A 12,388-nucleotide genomic window follows, 5' to 3' on the forward strand; every position below is an offset into this window, starting at 1 on the left:
GGGAGAGAGAGAGAGAGAGAGAGAGAGAGAGAGCCCGCCCAAGGGAGATAGCGACAGAAAGTTTTCTATTTTTTTCCAATCCAAACAAAGCAAAGCAAAATCAGACATGACTGGATTTTCTTCAAGGTGAGAAATTGCACTACAGCCTCTATAATAGGACCTGTTGTTTAAAATGACTGACTGACTATGACAGTCATGTCATAGAGGCTTAGAGATATGCTTTAAAGTGTGAGCGTTTAAATGACTCTGTCTCAGGAGCAGGTGGGATGCTCAGCGGTGAAAGTGCTTGGCATTCACGCCTGGTGACTTGAGTTGGATCCTCGGAACCCACAACTCAGGTAAAGGCAGAAGAAGAAAAATGACTCCACAAAGTTGTCCTCTAACCTCCACATATGTGCCATGTCATGTGTGCCCTTCCCTAACACACACACACACACACACACACACACACACACACACACTACATATACATACTTAAAAAACAATGAAACTGAGAACAAACATGCAAAAAAAAAAACCCCACGTTTTCAGGCTGGGACACTGTGGGAATCCTGGTAAGGAAGTTAATGAGATCTTACACTAGTCCAAGCCTGTGTGGGTTCTGATCACATACTTCACAGATTTTCATAATTTGTGAGAATACATTATTTTTCTTCATTTGGGTGATGGACCTCAAAGAAGCCAAGTGGCTTGTGGGAATGTCAACCCGTCAGGCAGTGGATCCATTGATCTACACAATGAGTCCGCCCACCCCGCTCTTCCCTGGTGTTACTGGTGCCTCCAGTGGAGGAACACTATGAATTGCTCTCTTCCTATGTGACCGGGCTTATAGACATATAGTTCTTGATTTTCTGGGATGTCTCAGTGGTTCTGCACAAAATGGCATCACAGGTCTGAAGGCAGACCGACAGCTGCAGAATTCCAGACAGGTATGAATCTAGATAATCAATTCTCAACCTGTGGGTCTTGATCCCTATAAGGGTCAACTGAGCCTTTTACAGGGATCGACTAAGACCATCGGGAAATACAGATATTATATTATGACTCATAACAGTAGCCAAATCACAGATACAAAGTATCAAATAGTAACAATTTTATGGTTGGGGGTTACAACATGAGGACCTGTGTTGAAGGGTCACAGCATTAGGAAGGTTAAGAACCATTGATCTAGATTGTTTCCACAGACTTACAGAGAATATTACACAGCACATCCCACATTGACCAACTGTAGTTTGAACTGTCTTGGATACCAGGACAGTTTTACTACATCTACCTGAAGTCCCTCTGACAGTTATGTGAACCCATTTCCTATTGCTTTCTTTTCTCTGTAAAGAAAAGCAAGTAATTTACAGCATAAAACTGCCAATCTAGCCCCTAAAACTAAAATTTAATATGTTCACTTGAAGAAAGTACAAAAGATAATAATGGCAATGGTTCATGGTGTAAAGTCAAGACATTTCAAATGAGAGGAAGTCAGGCTGAGGAGGCCACTTAATTTACCATGTGAGGTTACAGTAGATGGTAAGACATTCCCTTGGTTTCTCCAAACTGAGAGAGAAGAGAAAGACACTAAAATTGCCACATGAAAGACTCAACTTAGAACATTTGATTTCACATGTTGTTGTTTTTGTTTTTGTTTTTACCTCAAGTTACAACATACATGTTTTTACTATGATGCAGCATATAGGCAGGGGTGTGTAACTGCAATGTTCATATTCATCTTTGATCGCTGTTGATAGCCATCAGGCTATAGATTTAGATCTGTATACACAGGTATCTACCTCAGCAAAGGTAGTCACATGACAGTAGGTAAGACTCCTATGTGTGGGGTACATTAAACTTAGCTACCTTATTTAAGACGATTCCTCCTTATGACTAATAAAAATTGATTTGATGCCCCACAAACACGCTGCATTTTGCAATTTTCAGGTTCTTAGTTATAATAGGAGCAGCTGACAGTAGTGACTATCTGAATATAAATTCGCTTGGTAGCTTCCAAACATGGCTCCTGGTCTATAGCTGAGCATACTCCAGTCGTTTGGAGAGCTTTAGACTGAGCTCCTCTGATGCTAAAGCAGAGGATTCGTGTTTTATTAATAAACACATATGCATTCTTAAATAATTCCAGACTTACAGGGAAAGTAGCTGAGATGCATTAAAAACAAAACAGCAACAACAACAACAACAAAAAACCTCCGTCGAAGATTCCAACATTGGACCTGGTGGAAATACCTCAAAAGGCGCCACACGTGAATCGCTGTCAGCAGGTCTAGACCCCGATAGCACAGCTGGGGCATACGGGCTTTTGGAAACTCAGAGGCCTACACATTCCTAATCCACCCTTCACCCTCTCCTAGGGCTGAATTGGTTTTTCTCAATAGCCCAGCCACCACCGTTGCCCAGACAGGACCGTGTGAAGGAGGGAACCACACTGTTTCAAGTTTAGGAGGAGAATCCAGTTTGAGAGTTTATCATCATCTGTTTATCTACTCCCAGGGCCGAGGCTGTGACCTTGGGTGAAGGATGATCTGTCTTTAAGATTACTCGGTGAGAGACAGGAAGAAGGGAGGCAGGGAGAGGTTGTGTTGAGCAGGCATTTGGCTTCCTGCCGATAGGGCAGGGAAACCTGGTAAATTCCTTTCCTTTTGGCTTTGTCCACCTAAGAAAATTATGTGTTACAATTCCTGTATCCAGATGGGAGTTATCTATCTTAAAAACAGATACATACAGTAGACAGGTGAGTGGAAGCCCCGGTATGTGGAGATTCTGATGCCATGATGTGGGCATAGGGACTGGGCATCATCCACCTTGTGTTCCAGTCTCAGAGATCCCCTCGAATGGCGTTAGACCAACGCAAACTTAAAGCTATTGCTTTAAACATGGAAATATCCCATCATGGTTTACATTAAGTCCCAGATCTCTTTATTAAATGTTTTCCTGCATGTCTATAGGAATTGGCAAAACATAGCTTTTATAACATGAAAACATAACCATTTCCCAAGGACGAAGGTCGAACTGTGACTCTGGATAATTGTCACCCACTGTGTCAAGGAGGGGCCTGTGGAAAGATAATGGTCTTCCTGTAAAGCAAATTTATATCCATTTTTTTCCCCTTTCTTTCTAGAAGATGATGTTTTGGATGCTTTAAATTTCTTAACATTTTTGAAAATGCCAAATTTATTTTTTGTGTGTGTTTTGCCTGCGTGTATGCATGTGTACCACATGAGTGCCTGGTGTCCTCATAGGTCCAAAAGGAGATGCCCGATCCCCTGGAACTGAAGTTACAGATAGTTGTGAGGCACCATTTGGGTGCTGGGTGGTAACTGGGGTCCTTTGCAAGAGTAACAAGTGCTTCTGAGTGTTGAGCCCGCTGTGCATACTCTTTGATGCCACATTAAACTCCCTTTCCCAAGTGAGAAGATTTCATTAGCGAAGACAATTACAACAATACATGGGTGAACAAACTGAGAGCATTCAGAGGGACTGGGAACGCGGCTCAGTTGGAAGGATGCTTGCTCGGCATGCATGAGGCCTTGGATTAGATCCCTAGCACTGAATAACCGGGCTGGTGGCGCTCATGTGCCATCCCAGTCTGAAAGCGGAAGCAGGAGGCACAGAAGTTCCAGGTCATCATTGACTGCACAGTGAGTTTGAGGTCAGCCTGAACTACATGCAACCCTGTCATGGGGTGGGGGGGATGGACAGGGAGGGAGGAGGCAGAAGGAGAGGGAGAGAGGGGGTAGGAGGAGAGGGGGAGAGGAGAGGAGAGGAAGAGGAGGAGAGGAGGAGAGGGGGAGAGGGGGAGAGGGGGAGAGCGGGAGAGGGAGGGAGGAAGGGAGGGGGAGAGGGAGAGGGAGAGGAAGGGAGAGAGAAGGAGAGAGAAGGAGAGAGAGAGAGAGAGAGAGAGAGAGAGAGAGAGAGAGAGAGAGAGAGAGAGAGGTCATGCAAAGAGCTTACGTCTCTGGACCCATGGCCTGTAAAACATTAATAATCAGGATTACAACACTGAGCACTCTTGTTAAATGTGGCTCTTATCAACGTCATTCCATGTTGTAACAGGTTCAGACCGATGCGAATCTTAATCTTTCTTCATAGAACATGCTGACCCCAATAATTAATTAAACTGAATGTTTAACTAATTGAACATGAAGTCCACAAAGTTCGGGTGTTGGTCATGTCCTACAGTTTTCTCATTTTAGCCCACAGTAACCTATAAAGTAAGCTCTGTTATCTTCATTTCACAGTTGGGGCTTCGTGGTCTTCAGGGCTTTGTGAGTCAGCTACATGAAGAAATGCAGATAAGAAATGCCAGACTTGGGATTTATAATCTTTGAGGGTTTTTTTTCTTTTTACATTAAGTTTGAACTTCTATTATATCATTAACATATTCAAGTAAGCCTCCCTTTCTGGATAATTTTGTTTGTAAATTTTTATTATTAAAATCATTACAGGGTGGGCTGCAATGAAAAAAGTGTGAAATTTCTCCTTTACACCCCAAAGAATAGTCTTTAAAAAATAAACCCAGTGTTTAGAAATATTTAGATTAGGGCTGGAGAGATGGCTCAGTGGTTAAGAGCACTGACTGCTCCTCCAGAGGTCCTGAGTTCAATTCCCAGAAACTACATGGTGGCTCACAACCATCTGTAATAGGATCTGTAATAGGATCTGATACCCTCTTCTGGTGTGTTTAAAGGCATCGACGTACTCACATAAAATAAATAAACAAATCTTTAAAAAAATTAGGTTATTAATTTGTGAAAATAGTTGAGTGGTAAAATTTCCCTTTAAAGCAAGTTTTTACAGTCACATGGTCACTTTGACCAATTGCTCTCCACTGAATCACTTGTAGAACTTGTGTGTGTGTATGTGTGTGTGTGTGTGTGTTACTATTAATGTTGTTGTTTGAGACAAGGCACTCCTGCCTGTCCTGGAATTCACTATGTAGACTATGCTGATCTGAACTCAGAGAGACCTATCTGCCTCTCAAGTGCCAGGATTAAAGGTGTGTGTCATGACACCTGATTCTTTTATGTTTCTTGATAATTAAGAGGCCCCCTTATTATAGCTTTATAAGCTATATTTTATATATATACTTATATATAATTATATATAGTATACATATAAAAATAGGAAATAAGTATTATATATAACATATACAATTATGTAGAAATATAACATAAATATATGTTTTATATACTACACATAAAATATCATATATGTAATGAGATCTAAATATGTATATATAAATATATATCATATTAAATATATGGTATTGTGGCTCTATTATGGTTAGACTCATCAATGTCATTTACTTCTGCCAGTGAAGAATAGGAGAAATAAGTTCCATTTGCTCCCGCTGTCATTGGCGTGAGGTCTGGAGTGACAGATTAACTAAGGTATGCATACTTACCCAATTTTCCATCTATAAGAATTGGACTTAGGAAGAGGGAGGAGATGAGATGTGATTTCTATCCATGGCACTTATCTTTAAAGGAATTGGAGGTGACAGTCTGTGCTGTCATTATAGATTTCCAGAAGTCATCAGTTCATGATATCAGTTATTTAGTAGTGGGATTACAGTGGTTAAGATGGTTTTTAACACACAACGCCATTTGTACAGCTGTTTTTCATTTTTGCTCTCACTTGAATAAGTCTCTTTGTGGACAACAAGGCTCATTCTGACAGTGATGTCATCATACACAACACTTTTTGAGTTTCCTTTAAAATTGCAATCATGGGGCCTGGAGAAATGACTCAGTGATTAAGGCAGTTATTGCTGTTGCAGAGGACCCAGGTTTGATTCCCGGCACTACCCATAACTCCACTTTTATTTACAACTATTACAACCTCATTTCCAGGGATCCGACACCCTCTTCTGACCTCTAAGGTCACCTGACATGCACATGGTGCACATACATACACACACGGAGGCCGTCATACACTGTAGTGGTCTGAGTAGATTTGGCCACCATAGAGTTCACGTGATTGAAAGTTTGGCCCACAGAGAATGACACGATCAGGAAGTGTGTCTTGTTAGAATAGGTGTGGCCTTGTAGGAGGAAGTGTGTCACTGTAGGGGTGGGCTTTGAGGCCTTGTACTCAAGCTTCGCTCAGTGTGGAGGAGGAGAGTCTTCTTCCTGGCTGCTTTCAGATCAAGATGTAGAACTCTCATCTCGTTCTCCAGCCCCATGTCTGTCTGGATGCTGCTGTCACGACAATAATGGACTGAACCTCTGAACTGTAAGCCAGCCCCAGTTAAGTGTTGTCCTTTATATAAAAAGGTTGCCTCAGTCATGGTGTCTGTTCACAGCACTAAAGCCCAAACTAAGACATACACATAAAATAAATAAATGTAAAAGAAACAAGTTTAAAGCATTTTTCTTTTGAAGAATAGTTCAGTCTGCATCCTTTGGGTGTGGCACAGTTTACTTGTAAAGTATTTGGAATTATTACATAAATCAGGTACCTAGCTGAATACTAAGATTTCATTTGAAACATTCACAGAATCCCACAGTGCCTCCTAAGTACTGTCACAGGAGAGTAAGTTAACTGAACGCATGCATCACTTCTGCATAGACCTATACATCTGGGATCTTCAGAATTTCTATCGAAAAGTTTGGCGAGTAAATAACTTAAATGCTCTAATGCAGCCTCTTGAGATCTAAAGTCCCTAATTGCCCATTAAAAACAGCAAAGTGGCAAATCAATGGGAATTGGGAAGAATCTGACGGGGCCGGCTGAGGATGGGAGACTCGTCTGGAGGTCTCTAAGGAGATGAACCTGTGACCTGGAGGAACTGGGATAGGAATCTCCAGCTGCAGCAAACCACAGGGAAGTGACGATGACAAAAATCCATGACAAAGTTCATGCTCTCCAGCCTTGGTGCCTATGCTCAAAGGACCTAACCGATGATTGCGAATGACACTTGCACGGTGTCTGTATCCAAGGATCTCCAAACATTTCATAAACATCAGCATGACTTCATCTCCCTTCCTGAATTAGATGTAGACTTCTGATGCACCAATTCTCACTTCAATTAAGAGACTTGAAGTAGAAGTCTAAATTTATCCACTGCTACCCAGAGTTGTTGCTAGTTTCCACGTTGGTACTTCTCAAACATAAGAATGCCCACTAAGTTGTCTTTCTGCTTTTGTCTTTGTATGTATCTAGTCTATTTTCTATTTTCTTGTTTCCAGGCAACGAGGTTTTGACTCTAATTTCAGTGTTAATGTTGTTTAAATAAGTAGTCAAATCACGTTAGGAAAGGTATTACCAGCAGCAGCACAAAAATAAATAAACAAAACAAACAAAAAGCAAAAGGAACAAAACCTAAGTTCTTTCTCCCTCAGCGGGATGAAACTCTAACTCAAAGTCTCCTTCACAAGACCAGTTTGCATCTGCTAACAACAGGGACAGACTGAAGCATCCGGTAGTGTTCCTGTATTCAAACACATCAGTTTAGATTTGGCAGCAGAGGAGTGACTCTAGGAACAAACTAATAAACAAAGAGGAATTGTATAGATTTTTGTTGTTTATAGAAACAAAACAGAGAAATACCAGCAATGGGGAACTGCTCCAAATCAAGCTGCTGACAACTGTTGGTTCTTTTTTTCAGACGAGGCTTAATGTGTTCTTATTTTTCACATATAAATGTGTTGGCATGGTACCAGACTGAGCTAACCACCTCCTGCAACGTGCCCTGCAAGCAGTTGGAGGACTGATGGATTTCACTTGAATTTGGAGCAAATTACACACATACCCTCCCTTGGGTATTTCTAAGCACTTATGTAATAAAATTCCCTGCATTTTAATAGGTGAAGTTAATTTTTAGATTCTGACAGTGATTTCACCATCGCTTGATTAGGAGAGTGGTTTCAACATTCCTCAGAGATTTTTTTTTTTTTCCAGCTGAAAGGCGTTTGTTCCGATTGCCACGGCAAAACAGAAAAGGTGAATGTGGACAGCGGTCCCTTCTAAGTGGCGCTCAGTGCTTCATGGTTGAAGTTCAGGGCCCGTGACCACAACGCCTTCTCTAGTTCACAAAGCGTTCTGCCTCTCAGTTTGATCACTAGTAAGATGGCGACAGTGACTCATCGGCCCAGGAACTCAGAGGATCAGAGTGTTCTGACTGTGACGCCCCTTGATTAGTTTCTTGAATAGAGTTATCGTGTCATTCCTGCTTGATCTGTGTGTCTATTGCTCAGCCTTCTTGATTTACTGTTGGGTATTCTCACTGGTGGAAACCGCTGATCCACTCCCAGATTTCAAGGAGCTGTCATTTGTACCCTGTGCATCAAATATTTATTAGGACTACAGACACCAGAAGATCCAGGGTCTGTTGAAATAAATAGTCCTCTTTATTTGTAAAGTTAAAAGGATCAAGCAAGAAGCTTATAGCCCCTACAGCTAGACAGATTTTCCACTTGAAGTATTTGATTTGGGATGATCGTATTCATTAATATTAATGAACACTTCTTAAGACTTTTTTTCTTAGAACATTGAAATACTTTATAGGCTGCTCATCTGTAGTAGTGATTGGCACTTACATAGGCAATGAGGGGGTTAGGTTTTTTGTTTTGTTTTAAGATAAATCTACTAACATCTGGCTCTCTGCTCCAGATTCTGGTCCTTTTGCCTTGTCTAACTGGCTTGTTCTTTTCACTCCTTGCCTTCTGGGTCTTGATTACACAACTTAGACTCTGCCAATTTTTTTATTTAATCTGAAGACTGACTCAGTCTTACTTAACTTACTAGGGGCAAGGACTGTGGACACATTTCCAAGAAAGGAAGAAATTCAGCCTTCAGGGCCAGTTATAAGATCACACAGCGAGAACAGCCAAGTGTAGCTGTTCAGGGGTTTTTGATGACTTCTTAGCTGTTTACAGGGAACCGCATTGCCAGATGACAAACACTGCTGCCATCTGCAACCTTTTTTAATTTTTTGTTTTATGACTGGCAACAGCTAATATTTGTGGACAGATGCCAGCATTGAGCTAAGTGCTTTCATTACCATTTAATGGTCTCCAGTCTTGTACATGTTTGCCTAAATGAATTCTTTTTACAAGAAGTTGGGAGGTTGGACTGTTACGGATGGCCAGAGCTTTTCCTCAGTTTTCTCAGGCAAGATTTGGTATTGAGCGGCAATGTGTTGAGGATGCTTTGTAATGCAGAGTTCCTCACTCAGATTCACTTGAGAGGCCATGCAGAGAGGGGCCAGGAAAGATTTCCTTTCCTTGTATTTTTTCCTCACTGGTTCACAGACTGCTGAAGACATGCTGCTGTGAATTTATAGAAAGGAGAAATGTGCCCCAAACTTCTTTCCTCTCATTACCTAATTTTGCCTTTTTCAATAGAACATAGAGGTCACTGGCTTGGAAATCTCATGAATTCTTATCTGTATGCCTTCTACCCATCCCATATTTTTTTTTCTAATTATTGGAAAGATGAACTTCCTTTAGCTCTGGAGTCCACACATCTGTAGCTTTTAGACTGATCAATTTATCACCTTCTCCTGCCTGTGGGGCTAGGGGAGCTGTGAAGTTGTGGGGTGCAAGCCTGGAGCAAGAGTGGGGGGCAGTAGTGTCCAAACCCCAAAAATCTCATTCTGAGGTCAGCAGGAGTAGGCTTGCTCCCCTCACCCTCAGTTCTGCATGTCCTAGTGCATGCAGCCCTGTGCCGATCCCCTCGCCGTCAGGCCTGCATCCCCTCACCGTCAGGCCTGCATGTCCTAGTGCATGCAGCCCTGTGCTTCCACTTTTGCCCCAGTAGAGGAGGTCAAGTAGCCAGTAGCCAGGGTAAACTTTCTTTCCGCCTATAAGGTCATGTCCAGCAGCACCTGGCATTCCTCCTTATGCAAATGAGGCATCCCCAACATGCCCTGTCCCTGGCCAGTGATATATACACAGTCTGATAGCCACTTCTCACCCCTCAAAGGTTTAAATAGCCTTTGTTCTCCTATTAAAATAAGCTGTCTCCCTGAAGCCAGTCTCCTGAGAATCTGTTCTAGTGTGCTCACTCACTGCCTGAGGTCTCCACCCCCAGCTGTTTCCTGCCTTTTGTCCTCACTCAGGATTCACCAATCCACTGGTTGTGACTGGGGAACTACACCTCTCTCCTCTTCCCCCTCCCTTTTTTCTTTCCTTCTCCATCCTACACTGTATATCTTAATAACAAACAGCTTTCTAACAAAACATTCGAGTAACTTAAAGTAACTTTTAAGGATGGAAGGCTCATGGTTTAGAGCTTTCAGTTCATGGTGCTTGGTCTCATGGTCTGTAGCAGTACAGGACATCACAGTCAGAGTGTGAGGCAGAAGGAGGTCTGTTTCCTTTATAGCAACCAGAAAGGAGAGGTGAGGAGAAGGGAAGGAGGACACCTGGGGTGTAAGTACTTGTTTCTATGATGAAATTCTCCAATGACCCGAGTTCCTTCTAACAGGTCCTACATCTTAAAGAGTATATCACAGGCTGGGGAAACTTTAGCCATAGCCTTTGGGTAGGCACTCCAGATTCAAATTTCAGCACCATCCAGCCCATCTCTTCACAATGGTCGTTGTGAGAGGAGACGGGTATGCACGGGTGCTGGTCCCGTCTGCCTCCAGCTTCCAAGCTCACCTTCCCTGAGCTCTGCTTCTCTTTCACTTCCTCCTCTCTTGCTCAGACAGCCTTCTCATGTGGAATCACTCACATTGGCTCTGCTTCTGTCATGGCAGCCTGTGCCTCTACCTGTAGTCTGGCTTCTGCAGCCAATGAAGCACCAAGGGTGAAGTCTTGGGGCATCTAAGGCTTGGCTTCCCTGGTCCTGTCCTCATTCCCAAAGTCAACACTGTTTAATAGTCTCCTTTGGGATTCTTTCTGTCTTCTCTCGGAGAAACTCTCTATTCTTGTTTTTCTATGCTCTTTTTCTCCACTTTACTTTGGGGGCCAGCAGGGTGAGCGCCCCTCCTCCACTGTCCCTACTTTGCTACTCCTTTCTATCAGCACAGCTTTGCCAGATGATACCAAGCTCTCCCTTAAGGATATCAGTCTCCTGCATCGAGGTGAGGTGATTGGTGCATCTCCAATCTAGCTTTTGTGTGTGTGTGTGTGTGTGTGTGTGTGTGTGTATGACTTCTGGCTTCTAAGGCCAGGTCATACTTGTTCCTCTCCACTTCTGTAGACACATAGAATTTAATGTGTCCAGTACCAACATTATCATAACCTTTCCCAAACTATTTTCTTCCTTCATGTAGGACCTGATAGAAAGAACTCTATCATATTATATTTCAGTTAGTATTAAAGATAAAAAAGAATAAGTGGTGGGTTAACATTGCTAAATTCCATACATACACTTTTTATAAATGTAATTTTTAGAAACACTTCCAAAAGGATGGAAACGTCAAGATGAAGAAACAGATTTGCACACAGAAGGGTAGAGAACGTGTGCTGCGTCCCCTTCACAGTCACTGCGACATCAATCGTCATTTCAGGGCTGTGTTCTGAGTGCTGCGGAAGCAGGTAAGAGAAGAATCCAAAGAAGCCAACGCTCGGGATCTTGAACTGTTGGAAACTTGCTCTCTAAACTCATAGCCCCTGTGTGAGGATGGACAGTAGCAAAAGAAGTTCTGCACGCTCATGTCTGTGCTGAATACTGTGCACCATTGGCTGATGGTCAAGCAGGTGGGGTGTACAGATACTTAAGGCTTGGCTTCCCTGGTCCTGTCCTCATTCCCAAAGTCAACACTGTTTAATAGTCTCCTTCGGGATTCTTTCTGTCTTCTCTCGGAGAAACTCTCTATTCTTGTTTTTCTATGCTCTTTTTCTCCACTTTACTTTAGGGGCCAGCAGGGTGAGCGCCCCTCCTCCACTGTCCCTACTTTGCTACTCTTTTCTATCAGCACAGCTTTGTATCTGCTGTCTGCTGACACTCAACAGTAATGGGAGTAGTTGTCGGAATGGAGACAACAGAAGGTTTGTCATGGAGGAACATTTTGTCCCTAACACTGTTTAGAACAGCTTCCATATGTTCATAGGAAACAACCACAACAACAAAACCAGAATGAGTTTTAGCACGTTTTAATATAATTTTTAAATTTCCTTCATGCAAACATCCCTCGTTGTCTCGTGGGGTAGATATTCCCATCTTGTACCAGCGTTGTACATTGTTATCCCACAGAGTTAATGTTGTACCTCTAAAATACTTCCAATACCAGGGCTTAGTTCAGGATCTCCGGCATGTCTCCCCTCACAATGCGCATGCGCACACCCAAGAGCATGCATGCGCATGTGCGCATGTGCACCAGACTTTCTCTTTTCCTTTTCTCTTTATATCAGAGTTAACTTCTGAAAGGTCTTATCATATTATCTTTCTGCCTTTTTTTTTTTTTTTTTTTTTTTTTTTTTTTTTTTTT

At 42.4% G+C, this 12,388-nt stretch overlaps 1 protein-coding gene across 1 annotated transcript in view; it reads right to left on the reverse strand.

Annotated features, from left to right (window-relative positions):
• Lama4 (laminin subunit alpha 4) overlaps nucleotides 1–12,388 on the reverse strand; it is a 142,090-nt gene that overhangs the window by 101,947 nt on the left and 27,755 nt on the right. The window lies entirely within an intron of this gene.

The sequence above is a fragment of the Grammomys surdaster genome, unplaced genomic scaffold (assembly GCF_004785775.1).
Source record: "Grammomys surdaster isolate TR1022 unplaced genomic scaffold, NIH_TR_1.0 190, whole genome shotgun sequence".
NCBI lineage: Eukaryota > Metazoa > Chordata > Mammalia > Rodentia > Muridae > Grammomys > Grammomys surdaster.